Raw genomic sequence first — 21607 nt, 5'->3', positions numbered from 1 at the left:
ATTTTCTGTTCAAATACAATGGATTAAAATGGAATGCATTTCCTTCTGGAAACCTGATAACCTGGCAAAATAAGTTTTTCAATTAAGTTAGGTTTCAAATTATCACTAGGATTCAGCCTTCCAGTAGAATCGTTTCTTGTTCTAGCATGACAATAAATTGACACTTGAGACTTTATCCAGCTACAGCAAATTATATTTAATTGCTTTGTAATGTACGTGTACAGACATTGTAAAACATCAAATTATAGGTGTCAGTGAATATCACTGGATTTTCCTCTGCTGTCATGGACTCAATTTATTTTATTTTCATGGTGGATCTTAGTAATTCATTTCAGTAGTTTTTCCTCGCTGAGTGAGAGCCATAACATTTTTCTGAATATGTTTTATTAAATGTGTTCGTTTTTGCAATCAAAGGACAATCAAAAGTTCTCAAATGGCCTGATAACTGTATCCAGCCACAGCCAATAAATCAACCCCCTTGCTAACAAATATTAGAGCGGTATACCATAAACCCAGCCATGCCCGAAATCGTCTGTTCAGTGTTTTAGGATGCAATTTCCAGCCCTGACACACATTAATGTTAGATGTGAGAACACACCTTAAAACTGATCTATAAAGGAAGGGGCTTATTCACCCAACAACTTTAATATAGGAAAAAAAGAAAAGGGGGAAGAAAGCACTTTGAATGATTTATTATAGCTCAAGACAAACCACACAATGACAAGTGAGGCTGGCCAATGCTCTTCTTGTGCACCAGACGTATGGAATAATCTACAATCCATGCTTCATCTAGATATGTTAGTGCCACTGAATGAATTTAAAATATTGATGGGAGACTCTGTTACAGAGGAGTGTAAATGCTTTTTTTAGGCTGGATTATGTAGTTGTATTGTTGTAAGTTTTAATTCTGTAATGTATTTATTGTTGCTTCCTTCTTGGCCAGGTCTCCTTGAAAAGGAGACTCTGGGTCTCAATGGGCTTTTCCTGATTAAACGAAGGTTAAATAAAAAATGCCCCTGTCTCTACTGCTGCCCCTGTCTCTACTACTGCCCATGCCTCTACTGCTGCCATTGACTCTACTGCTGCCCCTGTCTCTACTACTGTCCCTGCCTCTACTGCTGTCCCTGCCTCTTCTGCTGCCCCTGTCTCTAATAATGCCCCTTCCTCTACTGCTGTCCCTGACTCTAATGCTGCCCACAACTCTACTGCTACCACTGCCTCTACTGCTGCCCCTGCTGCTGCTGCCCCTTTCTCTACTGCTGCCCCTGCTGCTGCTGCCCCTTTCTTTACTGATGTCCCTGTCTTTACCACATGCCATTGTCTCTACTACTGCATCTTCCTCCACTGCTGCCCCTGTCTCTACTACTGCCCCTGCCTCTACTGCTTCCCCTGACTCTGCAGCTGTTCCATTATTACTACTGCCCCTGCCTCTAATGATGCCCACACCTCAGGACCCAGGATCAAGGGAGATACTAAAGTGTTTTAGTACTATATCTCTTGACACAATGATGAAAATAATCATGGCCTCTAAACCCTCAAGCTGCATACTGGACCCTATTCCAACTAAACTACTGAAAGAGCTGCTTCCTGTGCTTGGCCCTCCTATGTTGAACATAATAAACGGCTCTCTATCCACCGGATGTGTACCAAGCTCACTAAAAGTGGCAGTAATAAAGCCTCTCTTGAAAAAGCCGAATCTTGACCCAGAAATTATAAAAAACTATATCGAATCTTCCATTCCTCTCAAAAAAAATTGAAAAAGCTGTTGCGCAGCAACTCACTGCCTTCCTGAAGACAAACAATGTATACGAAACGCTTCAGTCTGGTTTTAGACCCCATCATAGCACTGAGACTGCACTTGTGAAGGTGGTAAATGACCTTTTAATGACGTCAGACCGAGGCTCTGCATCTGTCCTCGTGCTCCTAGATCTTAGTGCTGCTTTTGATACCATCGATCACCACATTCTTTTGGAGAGATTGGAAACCCAAATTGGTCTACATGGACAAGTTCTGGCCTGGTTTAGATCTTATCTGTCGGAAAGATATCAGTTTGTCTCTGTGAATGGTTGGTCCTCTGACAAATCAATTGTAAATTTCGGTGTTCCTCAAGGTTCCGTTTTAGGACCACTATTGTTTTCACTATATATTTTACCTCTTGGGGATGTCATTCGAAAACATAATGTTAAATTTCACTGCTATGCGGACGACACACAGCTGTACATTTCAATGAAACATGGTGAAGCCCCAAAATTGTCCTCGCTAGAAGCCTGTGTTTCAGACATAAAGAAGTGGATGGCTGCAAACTTTCTACTTTTAAACTCGGACAAAACAGAGATGCTTGTTCTAGGTCCCAAGAAACAAAGAGATCTTCTGTTGAATCTGACAATTAATCCGGATGGTTGTACAGTCGTCTCAAATAAAACTGTGAAGGACCTCGGCGTTACTCTGGACCCTGATCTCTCTTTTGAAGAACATATCAAGACTGTTTCAAGGACAGCTTTTTTCCATCTACGTAACATTGCAAAAATCAGAAACTTTCTGTCTGTTGATGCAGAAAAATTAATCCATGCTTTTGTTACTTCTAGGCTGGACTACTGCAATGCTCTACTTTCCGGCTACCCGGATAAAGCACTAAACAAACTTCAGTTAGTGCTAAATACGGCTGCTAGAATCCTGACTAGAACCAAAAAATTTGATCATATTACTCCAGTGCTAGCCTCCCGACACTGGCTTCCTGTTAAGGCAAGGGCTGATTTCAAGGTTTTACTGCTAACCCACAAAGCATTACATGGGCTTGCTCCTACCTATATTTCCGATTTGGTCCTGCCGTACATACCTACACGTATGCTACAAGACGCAGGCCTCCTAATTGTCCCTAGAATTTCTAAGTAAACGGCTGGAGGTAGGGCTTTCTCCTATAGAGCTCCATTTTTATGGAATGGTCTGCCTACCCATGTGAGAGACGCAGACTCAGTCTCAACCTTTAAGTCTTTACTGAAGACTTATCTCTTCAGTAGGTCCTATGATTAAGGAGATGTTTATCTTTAAAAGGGTGTAAGATAGTTGTATGTTTGAAAAATTTGAATTTTGACATTTATTTGGTTTCAAATTTGCCGCTCTTGAAATGCACCTGCTGTTGATGGAGTGCACCACGGGGGGGACACTAGCGTCCCACCTAGCCCATAGAGGTTAACCTCTATGGGCTAGGTGGGATGCGTCCCACCTACTCAACAGCCAGTTGAATCCTGTGGCGCGTTATTCAAATGCTTAGATATGCTATTATTTCAATTTTTCAAAAATATGACTATTTTACACCATTTTAAAGATAAGACTCTCGTTAATCTAATCACACTGTCCGATTTCAAAAAGGCTTTACAACGAAAGCAAAACATTAGATTATGTCAGCAGAATACCCAGCCAGAAATAATCAGACACCCATTTTTCATGCTAGCATATAATGTCACATAAACCCAAACCACAGCTAAATGTAGCACTAACCTTTGATGATCTTCAGCAAATGACAACCCTAGGACATTATGTTATACAATACATGCATGTTTTGTTCAATCAAGTTCATATTTATATCAAAAAACAGCTTTTTACATTAGCATGTGACTAGCATGTGACTAGCATTCCCACCGAACACTGCCGGTGAATTTACTAAATTACTCACGATAAATGTTCCCAAAAAGCATAACAATTATTTTAAGAATTATAGATACAGAACTCCTCTATGCACTCGATATGTCCAATTTTAAAATAGCTTTTCGGTGAAAGCACATTTTGCAATATTCTCAGTATATAGCCCGGCATCACAGGGCTAGCTATTTAGACACCCAGCAAGTTTAGCACTCATCAAAGTCAGATTTACTATAAGAAAAATGTTATTACCTTTGCTGTCTTCGTCAGAATGCACTCCCAGGACTTCTACTTCAATAACAAATGTTGGTTTGGTCCAAAATAATCCATCGTCATATCCAAACAGCGGCGTTTTGTTCGTGCGTTCTAGACACTATCCTAAAGGCTAAATCAGGGTTACGAGCATGGCGCAATTCGTGACAAAAGAATTCTAAATATTCCATTACCGTACTTCGAAGCATGTCAACCGCTGTTTAAAATCAATTTTTATGCAATTTTTCTCATAAAAAAGCGATAATATTCCGACCGGGAATCTGCGTTTAGATAAACAGACAAAGGAAAACAAAGCATTCGGTCGAAGCGGGCACGCGCCTAAGCCCATAGTACTCTGAGTGGCCACTTGCCAAAAGCGATAAAGTGTTTCAGCCAGAGCCTGCCTCGATATCGTTCAACGTTTTCCCGGGCTCTGAGACCCTATGGAAGACGTAGGAAGTGTCACGTTATTGCACAGATCCTGAGTCTTCAATAAAAAGAGCCAAGATGAAACACTCCTTCTTAGACAGGCCACTTCCTGCTTGAAATCTTTTCAGGTTTTGGCCTGCCATAGGAGTTCTGTTATACTCACAGACACCATTCAAACAGTTTTAGAAACTTTAGGGTGTTTTCTATCCGAAGCCAATAATTATATGCATATTCTAGTTACTGGGCAGGAGTAGTAACCAGATTAAATCGGGTACGTTTTTTATTCAGCCGTGTCAATACTGCCCTCTATCCCCAACAGGTTAAGTATTGTCTGGCCCAGGAGTGTGAAGGTGAACGGAAAGGCTGGAGCAACGAACCGCCCTTGCTGTCTCTGCCTTGCTGGTTCCCCTCTCTCCACTGGGATTCTCTGCCTCTAACCCTATTACAGGGACTGAGTCACTGGCTTACTGGTGTTCTTCCATGCCGTCCATGGGAGGGGTGCGTCACTTGAGTGGGTTGAGTCACTGACGTGGTCTTCCTGTCTGGGTTGGCGCCCCCCCCTTGGGTTGTGCCATGGCGGAGATCTTTGTGGGCTATACTCGGCCTTGTCTTAGGACGGTAAGTTGGTGGTTGGAGACATCCCTCTAGTGGTGTGGGGGCTGTGCTTTGGCAAAGTGGGTGGGGTTATATCCTGCCTGTTTGGCCCTGTCCGGGGGTATCATCGGATGGGGCCACAGTGTCTTCTGATCCCTGCTGTCTCAGCCTCCAGTATTTATGCTGCAGTAGTTTATGTGTCGGGGGGCTAGGGTCAGTCTGTTACATCTGGAGTATTTCTCTTGTCTTATCCGGTGTCCTGTGTGAATTTAAATATGCTCTCTCTAATTCTCTCTTTCTCTCTTTCTTTCTTTCTCTCAGAGGACCTGAGCCCTAGGACCATGCCTCAGCACTACCTGGCATGATGACTCCTTGCTGTCCCCAGTCCACCTGGCCATGCTGCTGCTCCAGTTTCAACTGTTCTGCCTGCGGCTATGGAACCCTGACCTGTTCACCGGACGTGCTTGTTGCACCCTCGACAACTACTATGATTATTATTATTTGACCATGCTGGTCATTTATGAACATTTTAACATCTTGACCATGTTCTGTTATAATATCCACCCGGCACAGCCAGAAGAGGACTGGCCACCCCTCATAGCCTGGTTCCTCTCTAGGTTTCTTCCTAGGTTTTGGCCTTTCTAGGGAGTTTTTCCTAGGGAGTTTTTCCTAGCCACCGTGCTTCTTTCACATGCATTGCTTGCTGTTTGGGGTTTTAGGCTGGGTTTCTGTACAGCACTTTGAGATATCAGCTGATGTAAGAAGGGCTATATAAATAAATTTGATTTGCTGCTGCCCCTGCTGCTGCCACTGCCTATACTGCTGCCCCTGTCTCTACCACTTCCCTGCCTCTACTGCTGCCGCTGTCTCTACTGCTGGCCACACATCTACTTCTGCCCCTGCCTCTACAGCTGCCCCATCACTACTACTGCCCCTAATGCTGCCCACACCTCTGCTGCTGCCCCTGCTGCTGCCACTGCCTCTACTGCTGCCCCTTTCTCTTACACTGTTCCTGCCTCTACTGCTGTCCCTGCCTCTACTGCTGCCCACACCTCTACTGTTTCCCATGCATCTACTGCTGCCCCTGCCTCTACTGCTGCACTTGCTTCTGCCCACGTACTGCTGCCCATGTCTCTACTGGTGCCCCTGCCTCTACTGCTGCCCCTGTCTCTACTGCTGCCCCTGGCTCTATTGCTGCCCCTGGCTCTATTGCTGCCCCTGCCTCTACTGCTCCCCCTTCCTCTTCTGCTGCCCCTGACTTCTGCTGCCCCTGCCTCTACTGCTGTCCCTGCCTACTGCTGCCCCTGCTGCTGTCCACACCTCTATTACTGTTTCTGCCTCTACTGCGACCTCTATTGCTGCCCCTTAATCTACAGCTGGCCATGCATCGACTGCTGCCCCTGTCACTACTACTGCCCCTGCCTCTAATGCTGCCCCTTACTCTACTGCTGTCCCTGACTACTGCTGCCCCTGCCTCTACTGCTGCCCATGCCTCTACTGCTGCCTCTGCTGCTGCCCACGCCTCTACTGCTGCCCCTGCCCTTGCTGCTGCCCATACCTCTACTGCTTCTCCTATACTTGCCTCTGCCTCTACTACTGCCCCTACCTTTGCCTCTGCCACTCCCACTCTCACTCAGTGTCTGCCACAGCCCCATGTCTGCCACTGCCATTGTCTCTGCCATAGCCTCTGTTTCTGCCAATACCTTCCCTCTGCCTCTGGCTCTGCCACAGCCTTAGCCTTTGTGCTGGATCACCTAAAGTGACTGAAGGAGGGAGGCAGAGTGGTAGGGGAACAGGGGGAACATGTATCACTGCCAATCCACAGAACAACTGGCACTTTGAGTCACTTTCCCATGGAGGGAAGGGGACGGATGACGCCCACTGACAGCAGGGTACTGCCCTCGCCCCCACTGAGGGTATCCAGCCTATCAGAAGCAATCATTCATCACTGACACCCAGAAGAAGACACCACATTGGCCAATCACTGACAATCACTGATGAGTTCTGACTGGAATTGATGTATTCAATAAATTAGGAACGCTACTACGTTTTCTAGTTGTTGTTTTTTTGGGGGGGGAATTATGAATTGTTTTTATTCTTTTTATTCTTATTGATTTTCTATACTGTAGGTTTTGACATACCAAAAAGAAAACATGGTTTGTTGTTGGTGATCTCCTTTATACTCTGAGTGTAACTATGCAGTTATTTGTTTTTTTATGTATTATTTCTTGCATTGTTAGCCCAGAAAATCTCAAGTGTTATTACATACAGCTGGGAAGAACTACTGGATATAAAAGCGATGTTACCTTACCAACATTACGACCAGGAATACGTCTTTTCAAAAGCGGATCCTTTGTTCCGACATCCACCCTGGACATGGCATCTTATCCCAGAGGCCGACCCAAAACAATGCGGTCGCCGCAGGGGAGGCAGACGGAGCGGGTTACTGGTCAGACTCAGAAGGCAAGCCACCATCCACCGCCTCCGAGCATATTACTCGCCAATGTCCAATCTCTAGATAACAAGGTGGACGAAATTAGGGCACGAGTTGACTTCCAGAGAGACATCAGAGATTGTAGCATTCTCTGTTTCACGGAAACATGGCTCACTCGGGTATGTGAGTCGGTACAGCCACCTGGTTTCTTCATGCATCGCGCCGACAGAAACAAACATCTCTTTTGTAAGAAGAAGGGTGGGGGTGTATGCCTTATGATTAACGACTCATTCTGTAATCACAACAACATACAGGAACTCAAGTCCTTTTGTTCACCTGATCTAGAATTTCTTACAATTACATGCCGACCGCATTATCTTCCAAGAGAATTATCTTCAATTACAGTCACGATTATAGTCAATCTTCGATTATAGTCTCCCAAGCAGATACCTCATCGGCCCTGAAAGAACTTCACTGGACTCTATGTAAACTGGAAACCATACATCCTGAGACTGCATTTATTGTAGGTGGGGGTTTTAACAAAGCTAATCTGCAAACAAGACTTCCTAAATTCTATCAGCATATCGAATGTGCGACACGAGCTAGTAGCATTCTGGGTCATTGCTATTCTAACTTCCGCGAAGCATTCAAAGCCCTCCCCCGCCCTGCCTTCAGCAAAACTGACCATGACTCCATTTTGTTGCTCCCAGCCTATAGACAGAAACTGAAACAGGAAACGCCCGTACTCAGGTCTATACAACGCTGGTCTGACCAATCGGATTCCATGCTTCAAGATTGCTTCGACCACGTGAACTGGGATATGATCCAGATAGTCTCAGACAATAACATTGATGTATACACTGACTCGGTGAGTGAGTTTATTAGCAAGTGCATCGGAGATGTTGTACCCACTGTGATTGATGGCAGCATTTGTGCAAAACTGAAAGAGTGAACCACTGCTTTTAATCATGGCAAGGTGACTGGAAACATGACCGAATACAAACATTGCAGCTATTCCTTCTGCAAGGCAATAAAACAAGCAAAGCTTCAGTATAGAGACAAAGTAGAGTCACAATTCAAAGGCTCAAACATGGGACGTATGTGGCAGGGTCTACAGTCAATCACGGATTATAAAAACAAAACCAGCCCCGTTGCGGACATCAACATCTTGCTCCCAGACAAATTAAACACCTTCATGCTTGCTTTGAGGACAATACAGTGCCACTGACACAGCCCGCTACCAAAGCCTGTGGGCCCACCTTCTCCGTAGCCAATGTGAGTAAAACATTTAAACGTATTAACCCTCGCAAGGCTGCTGGCCCAGACGGCATCCCTAGCCGCATCCTCAGAGCATGCGCAGACCAGCTGGCTGGTGTGTTTACGGACATATTCAATCAATCCCTATTCCAAGTCTGTTGTCCCCACATGCTTCAAGATGGCCACCATTGTTCCTGTTACCGAGAAAGCTAAGTTACCTGAACTTAATATCTATCGCCCCGTTGCACTCACGTCTGTCATCATGAAGTACTTTGAGAGACAGGTCAAGGATCAAATCAACTCCACCCTACCTGATACCCTAGACCCACTCCAATTTGCTTACCTCACCAATAGGTCCACTGATGATGCAATCGCAATCACACTGCAAAATCCCATCTGAACAAGAGGAATACCTATGTAAGAATGCTGTTCATTGACTACAGCTCAGCATTTAACAGCATTTCCGTCCATACTCGTCATTAAGCTCGAGACCCTGACCCCGCCCTGTGCAACTGGGTCCTGGACTATCTGACGGGTTGCCCCCAGGTGGTGAAGGTAGGAAACAACATCTCCACTCCGCTGATCCTTAACACTGGGGCCCCACAATGGTGCGCTCTCAGCCCTGTCCTGTACTCCCTGTTCACCCATGACTGCGTGGCCATGCATGATTCCAACTCACTCATCAAGTTTGCAGACGACACTACAGTGGTAGGACTGATTACCAACAATGACGAGACAGCCTACAGGGATTAGGTGAGGGCCCTAAGACTGTGGTGCCAGGAAAATACCGTAACCACTCACTCAATGTCAACAAAACAAAGGAGATGATCGTGGACTTCAGGAAACAGCAGAGGGAGCACCCCCCCATCCACATCGACGGGACAGTAGTGGAGAAGGTGGAATGTTCTAAGTTCCTCAGCGTACACATCACGGACAAACTGAAATGGTCCACCCAGACAGACAACATGGTGAAGAAGGAGCAACAGCGCCTCTTCAACCTCAGGAGGCTGAAGAAATTTGGCTTGTCACTTAAAACACTCACAAACTTTTACAGATGCTCAATCGAGAGCATCCTGTCGGGCTGTATCACTGCCCTCAACCGCAAGGCTCTCCAGAAGGTAGTGCGGTCTGCACAGAGCATCACCGGGGGCAAACTACCTGCCCTCCAGGACACCTACAGCAGCCAATGTCACAGGAAGGGCAAAAAGATCATCAAGGACAACAAACACCCGAGCCACTTCCTGTTCACACCGTTATCATCCAGAAGGCGAGGTCAGTACAGGTGTATCAAAGCTGGGACGAGAGACTGAAAATCAGCTTGTATCTCAATGCCATCAGACTGTTAAACAGCCATCACTAACATAGAGAGGCTGCTGCCAACATACAGACTCAAATCGCTGGCCGCTTAAATAAATGGACTTAATACAGGTATCACTAGTCACTTTAAATAACGCCACTGTAATGTTTACATATCCTACATTACTCATCTCATATGTATATATTGTATTCTATACCATCTACTTCATCTTGCACGGCCATCGCTCGTCCATATATTTATATGTACATATTCTTATTCATCCCTTTACATTTGTGTGTATAAGGTAGTTGTTGTGAATTTGTTTGATTACTTGTTAGATATTACTGCATTGTCGGAACTAGAAGCAGAAGCATTTCACTACACTTGCATTAACATCTGCTAACCATGTGTATGTGACCAATAAATATTGGTTTGATTTGAAATTTGATTTGATTTGATTTGTACAGAACATTAAGAACACATTCCTAATATTTAGTAGCACCCCTTTTGCCCTCAGAACAGCCTCAATACGTTGGGGCATGGACTCTACAAGGTGTTGAAACCGTTTCACAGGGATGCTGGCCCGAGCTGAGGGCAAAATGGGTTGCAACTCAATATTAGGAAGGTGTTCCTTAGTGTTTGGTATACTCCGTGTATGTCATGGAAAGAGCAGGTGTTCCTAAGGTTTTGTACACTCAGAGTATACTACCCTTGTTAAAAAATGTCAAACACAAACGAAGCCTTAGTGCAGTATGGTCATTGGCTCAAAGTCAGACAAGCAAAACAGGCGTGTTTTCATTTGCTGGTTGTGTGAGCACAACCCCATTAGGGGTTCAGCAGAAACACCACCAGCAGGATAAAATGTGTTTTCTGTGGTCAGGGCTAAAAAAGGGACCTCTCTCTTTTCAATTTCAGTGTCTGGTCCCCAGTGCCTGGCCCTATGCTTCCTGCTTGTTGTGAGAAATGAGCGTGGCAGGGAGTGAGGGATGGAGGGGGCACCTGGCGACGCAAGGCCCCCACACAGGGCCTGTCCGTGGGGTATGCTCGGGTGTAACAGGGGAGGGGGCTGGAGCACTGAGGCAAGGAGGGGAGAGGATGTCTCTCTGGCTTTCCCTCTGTGCCCATCATGAATTGTCTGCACCCCTTCCAAGCCTTAACTCCTGTCTCACAACACAGCCCCCCACTCTGAGTGTTTGCTGCGCCCCACTGTGAACATAATAGATTGTTTACACACACTGAAAAACTCTCATACACACGCACTGCATGAACACTTACATGGTTCATGCAGGACAATTTTTAATATTTATTTTAAGGCATGGTTTTCATCATCAGTTTCAGTAATCGAGTTAACACACACGCACATGCACGCACCCACACACACACACACACACACACACATGCACACATGTACACAGAAGGTTATAACACAACTCAGGTTCCCCTTTTCTATCCCGTCCTCTCTCTCTCCCTTGCTCCTATGCTTCATACTCTGCAGTGATTGGGGACCTAAATAGAATGTCATTACATAGGATTGAAAACCAAGGGAGGGAGATGGAGAGGTGCACTGAAAATGCCAGCGTCCCTCGCTAGATGCCAGCCATCTCATTTGATGTCATTGATAATAAATGCAGAGCTCTAAACCACTGTAATAAGATGCTATTCCGGCATCAGTGTTACAGTGAGGGAAAAAAGTATTTGATCCCCTGCTGATTTTGTACGTTTGCCCACTGACAAAGAAATGATCAGTCTATAATTTTAATGGTAGGTTTATTTGAACAGTGAGAGACAGAATAACAACAAAACAATCCAGAAAAACGCATGTCAAAAATGTTATAAATTCATTTGCATTTTAATGAGGGAAATAAGTATTTCACCCCCTCTCAATCAGAAAGATTTCTGGCTCCCAGGTGTCTTTTATACAGGTAATGAGCTGAGATTAGGAGCACACTCTTAAAGGGAGTGCTCCTAATCTCAGCTTGTTACCTGTATAAAAGACACCTCTCCACAGAAGCAATCAATCAATCAGATTCCAAACTCTCCACCATGGCCAAGCCCAAAGAGTTCTCCAAGGATGTCAGGGACAAGATTGTAGACCTACACAAGGCTGGAATGGGCTATAAGATCATCGCCAAGCAGCTTGGTGAGAAGGTGACAACATTTGGTGTGATTATTCGCAAATAGAAGAAACACAAAAGAACTGTCAATCTCCCTCGGCCTGGGGCTCCATGCAAGGTCTCACCTCGTGGAGTTGCAATGATTATGAGAACGGTAAGGAATCAGCCCAGAACTACATGGGAGGATCTTGTCAATGATCTCAAGGTAACTGGGACCATAGTCAACAAGAAAACAATTGGTAACACACTACGCCGTGAAGGACTGAAATCCTGCAGTGCCCGCAAGGTCCCCCTGCTCAAGAAAGCACATATACATGCCCGTCTGAAGTTTGCCAATGAACATCTGAATGATTCAGAGGACAACTGGGTGAAAGTGTTGTAGTCAGATGAGACCAAAATGGAGCTCTTTGGCATCAACTCAACTCGCCGTGTTTGGAGGAGGAGGAATGCTGCCTATGACCCAAAGAACACCATCCCCACTGTCAAACATGGAGGTGGAAACATTATGCTTTGGGGGTGGGGACGATGGGACGATGGACGGGGCCATGTAAAAGGGACGATGGACGGGGCCATGTACCGTCAAATCTTGGGTGAGAACCTCCTTCCCTCAGCCAGGTCATTGAAAATGGGTCGTGGATGGGTATTCCAGCATGACAATGACCCAAACCACACGGCCAAGGCAACAAAGGAGTGGCTCAAGAAAAAGCACATTAAGGTTCTGGAGTGGCCTAGCCAGTCTCCAGACCTTAATCCCATAGAAAATCTGTGGAGGGAGCTGATGGTTCGAGTTGCCAAACGTCAGCCTCGAAACCTTAATGACTTGGAGAAGATCTGCAAAGAGGAGTGGGACAAAATCCCTCCTAAGATGTGTGCAAACCTGGTGGCCAACTACAAGAAACGTCTGACCTCTGTGATTGCCAACAAGGATTTTGCCACCAAGTACTAAGTCATGCTTTGCAGAGGGGTCAAATACTTATTTCCCTCATTAAAATGCAAATCATTTTATAAAATGTTTGACATGCGCTTTTCTGGATTTTTTTTGTTGTTATTCTGTCTCTCGCTGTTCAAATAAACCTACCATTAAAATTATAGACTGATCATTTCTTTGTCAGTGGGCAAACGTACAAAATCACCAGGGGATCAAATACTTCTTTCCCTCACTGTATACACTGCCAAGTCTTTACATAAAGGAGATAATCAAAAACACATTGAAATAGCATTAGGCTGAATTGCCTTGTGGAGTGTCCTCCATGTTGCAATGTGGCTACTGGCTAGCTACATGGGATATAAATGTCCCGTTGTATGGGTCCCGCCTTCCATTTAGCTAGTCAATCAATGGCATTGTAACATAAAGCGGTGCTATGATTGGTCATTAACTTTGCTAATCATATTTGAGGAACATGTCATTGTAGATTTACGAGCAAACAGAGATCATAATATGCAAGCACATGTGCATTTTGAGAGAGCGCAGGCAACTATACTGTGAGCAGGGAGATGCATGCTTAACACTTCATTTCTTTCGCTCAATTACACTTTCTGGGCTTGCAACATTTTGATCTTAGCTCTTAACTCTCTCTCAGCTCCTTGACATGCCCCCCTGCACCCTCGAATTGTGAGTCGAAAATAACATCATAGTTTTCACACAGTGCCAACAACCCCCACTTGCTCCAACCAAGCAAGAGTATCTCCAGGAACATCTGTGCCAAGGGCTTGGTAGGAAAATTTTGTTCACACAGAATGGCTGACATTATTCTCATTAAAAATATTTTCCCTTTTCCTGATGACACTTGAGAAATTATTACACAATTAGATTGAGTTAGAATCAATACTATGAAAACTTGGTTTGGAAAGGCAATTGACACTTGCGCTAATAAAGGATTTCAATACACTTCAGTGACATGCTTTTTTCCTCTCCCATCAGCATCAACACTGCAGAGTAACTGAACCATTGATGACTTGGACTACTGCTGGAGTAACTGAACCATGGATGACTTGGACTACTGTCAGAGTAACTGAACCATGGATGACTTGGACTACTGTCAGAGTAACTGAACCATGGATGACTTGGACTACTGTCAGAGTAACTGAACCATGGATGACTTGGACTACTGTCAGAGTAACTGAACCATGGATGACTTGGACTACTGTCAGAGTAACTGAACCATGGATGACTTGGACTCCTGCCGAAGTAACTGAAACATGGATGACTTGGACTATTACTGGAGTTACGGAACCATGGATGACTTGGACTACTTGCTGCATGATAAACAACTGACCACATAAATCTCCACATGTTCATTTTAATTCATAATTAAACACTTTTCAAGGTAACATTGACTGTTTTCAAAATATTATGGGACAATTATAATGACTACTGAACACTTGTAGAACTTAAATAAACACACATGCAAGGCAGGACATGTACAACCAGCTACCAGCTCCCAGGATGAAAAATCTTACATGGTGCTGCTGCGGATCACGAGAGGAAGCCAGTACTCACCACACACAGCAGCTTGAAATGAGGACTGTGTTGCCAGGTCCCACACATCCAGAATACAAACTGTTATATGCTGCTTCTGGTTCCGCCTTTCACCCCCTACTAGGAGGCCAGTATGACCTCAATGCATCCTTATGGCCCTGCTACAGAGGTTCAATTCTCAGTGGTTGACATGGCAGTTCATTCTATCTTGTGAATTGAAATAATGAGAAATAAAGTTGATTTGGTTGGTTTCTGGTGTAGCAGGTGGAACGTCACATTGACACAATGCTGATGGTGACGCATGTAGTTGAAGGGTGAGGATGTTCCTCATAGCTGATACAATCCAACAGGCCCACCCTGTGCATTATAGGTTGGCATTGGGAAAACATAAAATGAAATGTCACTTCAGTAGTACCTAGTACAATGCAATGTCATATTCCTGTATACACCCCACTGTATCCTATGCATGTGCCAAATAAACATTGACTAAATGGAATGATAACGTAGGCTATACCAACTGAAGGAACTAACAATAAATTGGAAGTTGAATATGTGTTGTTATTATGCTAACTGACAGCCCATACTGATAGTGGCTAATATTTAACATGATAGAAATAAGAAACAGAGAATGTCAGAGTAGCCTTTAATTAAGACATTCGAGAGTGCCCATCCCTGCATGCTAAAAGGCTGAATAATTTAATGGCAGAGCATTTCATCAACTTTACTTTGGGAAAGTTGATATGCTGATATGCTGCAGAATTCTGCCATATGACTGATTTTCTCCAATGATTAAAAGGTAAAATATATATAAAACAAGTGTAATTTATGTACAATTCCCTTATCCAAACTGATTAGTCATTTAACTAGCTCTTATCAATAGCGCTTTCAAGTTGTAAATTACAGAGCATGGAGAATGTTATTATTTCACATGCTTAAAATCAAGGTCAGAATACTCATAGAGAAAACTGCATGAAAAAAAGTGAATTACTTTCCATTTACGTGCACTTAACGTGGGTCGGCATTGGGCACAAATCCCCTAACCGTTGTTTTGCTTTCTCCTTCTTCTACCTGTCCTTCCTCTTTTATTTTGACTTAAAACTGCTGAATTAGAGAAAAGGAGAAAGACAAACATAGTAGATGTATAGGCCGTTTCCTGCAGGGTTTCTGCAAGCATAGGCAAACAACTGAAAGAAAGAAATAAGCTTCTTTCTAAGACTTTCTCCACATGAGCATATGTACTCATTCCTGTGGATAGCATCTACAGTAAAGGACCCAATAGGTTCAGCAACATCTTGGTTCATTGAAAACTATCCAAACAAAGCTAATCTTTTTCAGCATGCTATAGATGTGTTCACAGGATGGATAGAACTTGGTAACACCCCTTGGAAGTCCAACGCACTCCAACTCCATATTTTGCTCTAATTACAATCATTAACACACAACGTGATCCAGAGATGTACCACACACACACACACACACACACACACACACCGCACACACACGCACACACACGCACACACACGCACACACACGCACACACACGCACACACACGCACACAAATGTGATCCAGAGCTGCACCTGGACACTTTGACACTAAGCAGATGGTTCAGAAGCACTAGTCACTGAGCTGAGGCTTCCAGGTACAGACTTCACTTCCCAAACACATCAAGTACTGAAGTGTGTGTGTGTGTGGGGGGGGGGCTACATCCATTTACTATCAAAACCCAAATGGTATAAATTAATGGATGAGAGGCCGATGGATTGGTAGGTTCGGAGTTCATTCAAAATTGGCATACTGCTGTTTTACAGTCTTCTGTTCAAAATTGGAACCAGCACAGACTAGAGACATCAGACTGACATTAGAGATCACTATGGCCTGTAATAGTGTGTGATTGCAGCATGCAATTCAGGAGTTGCAGGAACGCACCCCCCCCCCCCCCGCCCCCGCCTGAGAATCCAATTGGTTCCCATTGGTTCCTAGCACACAGTGTCCTTTGCTAAAGCGTGCCGAACACCTATCTTTGCCTTCGTTAACAAAACAGTCGGTTAATGTCATATAAAAGACTGCCACAAAAGGCTGCCTGTCTCACGGTAATTGACTGTTAATTAACATAAACATGTTTAGCATCTCCAGGCCTCCACGAATACAAGCTGCATACAAGTCACCGATACGCGCCTTTGGAACATCTACATTTAAAAAAGTATAAAAAATGTATTTCACATACACCATCAAGATGAATCCATTATTTATTTTAATCAAGTCTAAAGAAACATTATGATATGAAGAAAATGCATTTAAAAAAACAGAATATAGCCTACTGTATGTTATCTGGCTATGTTTCATGCCATAGGCTGTAGGCTTGTTCATTTAGTTGACAAGATATGCATATATGTCTAGTCCCATTATTTGATATTATATTATTTTATAGTAAGAAGAATATAATTGAATTTAGCTGAATAAAATAGAAAGGATATGTTTCCCATTCTGGAGCGAGTGCGCATATGAAGTGGCTATGTTGAGCATGAAAGTGATCATATCATATGGAACAGGTTCTATACACTAGCAACTTTAGTTGTGAATGATACAAACCTTAGAATGTCTTAGAAATCAAAATGTATATGGGTACATGATGTGACTATAGGCTATTGGTTCTTTTGTGGGCTTTATCGACGATTGACATCCAAACCATATGGTGCATTGCCACCTCTTACAGTGCCTTCAGAAAGTACACTGAGTACATACTGTATGCTCATGTGGAGAAAGTCTTAGCAAGAAACTTTGCTTATTTCTTCATACCCCTTTACTTTTTGGTGTTGTGTTACAGCCTGAATTTAAAATGGATTACATTTATAATGTCAAAGTGGAATTATGTTTTTAGAAATGTGTACAAATTAATAAAAAATTAAAAGATGAAATGTCTTAAGTCAATAATTTTTTAACCCCTTTGTTATGGCGAGCCTAAATAAGTTCAGGAGTAAAAATTTGCTGAACAAGTCACATAATAAGTTTCATGGACTCACTCTGTGTGCAATAATAGGGTTTAACATGATTTTTTAATGAGTACCTTATCTCTGTACCCCACACATACAAATAATCTGTAAGGTCCTTCAGCTGAGCAGTGGGTTTTGTCACAAATTCTACCACAAAGACCAAGGAGGTTTTCCAATGTCTCACAAAAAAAGGGCACTTATTGTTAGATGGGTAAAAATTTAAACAAAGCAGACACTGAATTTCCCTTTGAACATGCTGAAGTTATTAATTAACTCTGGATGGTGAATCAAAACACCCAGTCAATACAAAGATACATGTGTCCTTCCTAACTCAGATGCCGGAGAGGAAGGAAACCGTTCAGGGATTTCACCATGAGGCCAATGGTGACTTTAAAACAGTTACAGAGTTTAATGGTTGTTATAGTTGAAAACTGAGGACGTGTTTGTAATAAAAATAAAACAAGCATCCTGTTTGCAATAAGGCACTAAAGTAAAACTGCAAAGAATGTGACAAAGAAATTACCTTTATGTCCTGAATACAATGTGTCATGTTTGGGGCAAATTCAACACAACTCATCATTGAGTTCTACTCTTCATATTTTCAGGCATGGTGGTAGCTGCATCATGCTATGGGTCTGCTTGTCATTGGCAAAGACTAGGGAGTTTTTTAGGGTAAAAGGAAACGGTATAGAGCTAAGCACACAAAAATCCTAGAGGAAAACCTGGTTCAGTCTGCCTTCTAACAGACACTGGGATACAAATTCACCATTCAGCTGGACAATAACTTAAAAGACCAAGGCCAAATATACAAAAAGGCCATATATACACTGGAGTTGCTTACCAAGATGACATTGAATGTTCCTTAGTGGACAAGTTAAGACATGAAAATGGCTGTCTAGCAATGATCAATCCAGGTATGCAAAGCTCTTAGATACAAAGACTCACAGCTGTAATCGCTGCCAAATGTCATTCTAACATGTATTGAGTAAAGGGGTTGAATACTTATCTAATGAAGTGGGGGGTTTTTACAAAAAAATTATAAATAAATACACTTTGACATTACAGAATAGTTTGTGTAGATCATTTTAAAAAAGACAATTAAATCAATTTTAATCCAACTTTATTACAAAACAAAAACGTGGAAAAAGTGTGAATACATTCTGAGGGCACTGCATATCATTAAGCTCTATGTATTTTTAGATATATAGTACCAGTCAAAAGTTTGGACACAACTTCTCATTCAAGGATTTTTCTTTATTTTTACTATTGTTTACATTGTAGAATAATAGTGAAGAAATCAAAACTATGAAATTACACATATGGAACCATGAAGTAAGCAAAAAAGTGTTTAAAAAAAATCGAAATATATTTTAGATTTTAGATTCTTCAAAGTAGCCACCCTTTGCATTGATGATAGCTTTGCACACTCTTGGCATTCTTTCAACCAGCTTCACCTGGAATGCTTTTCCAACACTATTGAAGGAGTTCCCACATATGCTGAGCACACGTTAGCTGCTTTTCCTTCACTCTGCGGTCCAACTCATCCTAAACCGTCTCAATTGGGTTGAGGTCGGGTGATTGTGGAGGCCAGGTCATCAGGTGCAGCACTCCATCACTCTCCTTCTTGGTCAAATAGCCCTTACACAACCTGGAGGTGTGTTGGGTCATTGTCATGTTGAAAAACAAATGATAGTCCCACTAAGCTCAAACCAGATGGGATGGCGTATAGCTGCAGAATGCTGTGGTAGGTATGCTGGTTAAGTGTGCCTTGATTTGTAAATAAATCACAGATAGTGACTCCAGAAAAGCATCCCTACACCATCACACCTCCTTCTCCATGCTTCATGGTGGGAAACACACATGCAGAGATCATCCGTTGACCTACTCTGCTTCTCACAAAGACACGGCAGTTGGAACCAAAAATCCCAAATTTCGACTCATCAGACCAAAGGACATATTCCCACCGGTCTAATGTCCATTGGTGTGTTTCTTGGCCAAATCAAGTCTCTTCTTATTATTGGTGTCCTTTAGTAGTGTTGTCTTTGCAGCAGTTCGACCATGTAGGCCTGATTCACGCATTCTCTTCTGAACAGTTGATGTTGAGATATGTCTGTTACTTGAACTCAATGAAGCATTTATTTGGGCTGCAATTTCTGATGCTGTTAACTCTAATGAACTTACCCTCTGCAGCAGAGGTAACTCTGGGTCTTCCTTTCCTGTGACGGTCCTCATGAGAGCCAGTTTCATCATAGCGCTTGATGGTTTTTGCGACTGCACTTGAAGAAACTTTCAAAGTTCTTGAAATTTTCTGGATTGACTGACCTTCATGTCTTAAAGTAATGATGGACTCTCATTTCTCTTTGCTTATTTGAGCTGTTCCTGCCATAATATGGACTTGGTCTTTTACCAAATCGGACTGTATACCCACCCCTACCTTGTCACAACACAACTGATTGGCTCAAACGCATTAAGAAAGAAAATTTCACAAATTAACTTTTAAGACGGCACACCTGTTAACTGAAATGCCTACCAGGTGTCTACCCCATGAAGCTGGTTGAGAGAATGCCAAGCTGTAATCAAGGCAAAGGGTGGCTACTTTGAAGAATCTCAAATATAAAATATTTTTGGTAGTTTTTTGGTTACTACATGTTCCATGTGCTTTTTCATTGTTTTGATGTCTTCACTATTATTCTAAACTGTAACCCCTGGAATGAGTAGGTGTGTCCAAACTTTTGACTGGTACTGTAGGCGTATTGTAGATGTGTATTATTGTAGTGTCATCATCCTTATTGCAAAAATAAATACAAATACACACAACTTTAAGCTACATATTCCTTTGACAGAGGTAATAAACTGTCCATTGATCAGCACAGGAATGTGTTTCTGAGCTTATGTCAATATTAAACAGGTAAGCTAACAGTTACAGAAATCAACAATGCAGACAGGTTCGATAGACCTCTATTTATGAGTGACTGTGTCATCACACCACCACCTGATCTTATGTTGGGCATCTTCTGACCCCCCAAAAATATGTTATGTCAGGAAATGTAGACAGGCCCTACATTACTACAAGACAAAACAGCTCGCTCAATCAATATTCTTTTATATTTATATATTTTTATTTTATCAGGGTGTCCTACTGAGTTCTCTTTTACAGATGACTCCTGAATTACATAAATTACAGAATGTATAAACATCAATATAAATACAAAACGCAAGCAGGAAGAACAACAGAGTCATAAAAAACAAACTCATTCGTCAGTAATAAGGTCCTTAATCAGCTTTCTGAATTGTCCTATAGGCACCAGATCCTCACATGTAATAACAGTTTGAAGATTGTTCCACAAATAAGGTGCAAGAAAACTAAAAGCTGATTTACTTAACTCAGTAGAGACCAATGGAATTTCCAGAGGAAACCAAAGAAATTTTAATCATGAGACGGAGTCTAGTAACTTGTAAGTTTAGTAAAGATGTTAAGTTCAGTGGGACTTTGTGTAAAAGGGCTTTAAAAGCCATAGCAATGTATCAACCTACATGACATCAAATAGGGCCAACCAATTTCTGGTAGAGAATGCAGTGATGAGTACTAAAATTGTCGCCCGTAATAAAGCGAAGTGCGCTATGATAAACTGCATCTAATGGCTTTAACGAAGTGGCAGCTGCTTTCACATCTAGATGTCACCATAGTCTAGGACCGATAGGAACGTCGACAGAATAATCTGCTTTCTACTATTTAGTGAGAGGCAGGACCTATTTCTATAGATGAAGCCCCTTTTTATTCTCAGCTTCACTAACTAACTCATCAATAACCAGATGCCCAGATATTTATAAGCAGGGACACGATCAACATGGACACCATCCAAAGTACATATGCTGAAATCATAAGTCATTTTTATGTGCTCTAGAGAACAACATATACTTAGTTTTACCTGCATTCAGTACTAATTTCAGGTCAATAAAGTTTTTCTTCAAGACAACGAAGGCAGACTGTAGTTCCGATAGAGCCTGGTCAACCGTGGTGTATTGTAGATTACAGTGTAGGTTACAGGTTTTTTTTACAGACATGTCGATATTGTTAATGTAAACAATAAAAAGTACAGGACCCAGTATCGACTTCTGT

The sequence above is a fragment of the Salmo salar genome, chromosome 01 (genome assembly GCF_965601325.2).
Source record: "Salmo salar chromosome 01, fSalSal1, whole genome shotgun sequence".
NCBI classification, from domain to species: Eukaryota; Metazoa; Chordata; class Actinopteri; order Salmoniformes; family Salmonidae; genus Salmo; species Salmo salar.
The sequence above is the reverse complement of the archived record's forward strand: the minus strand, read 5'-3'. Positions refer to the sequence as shown.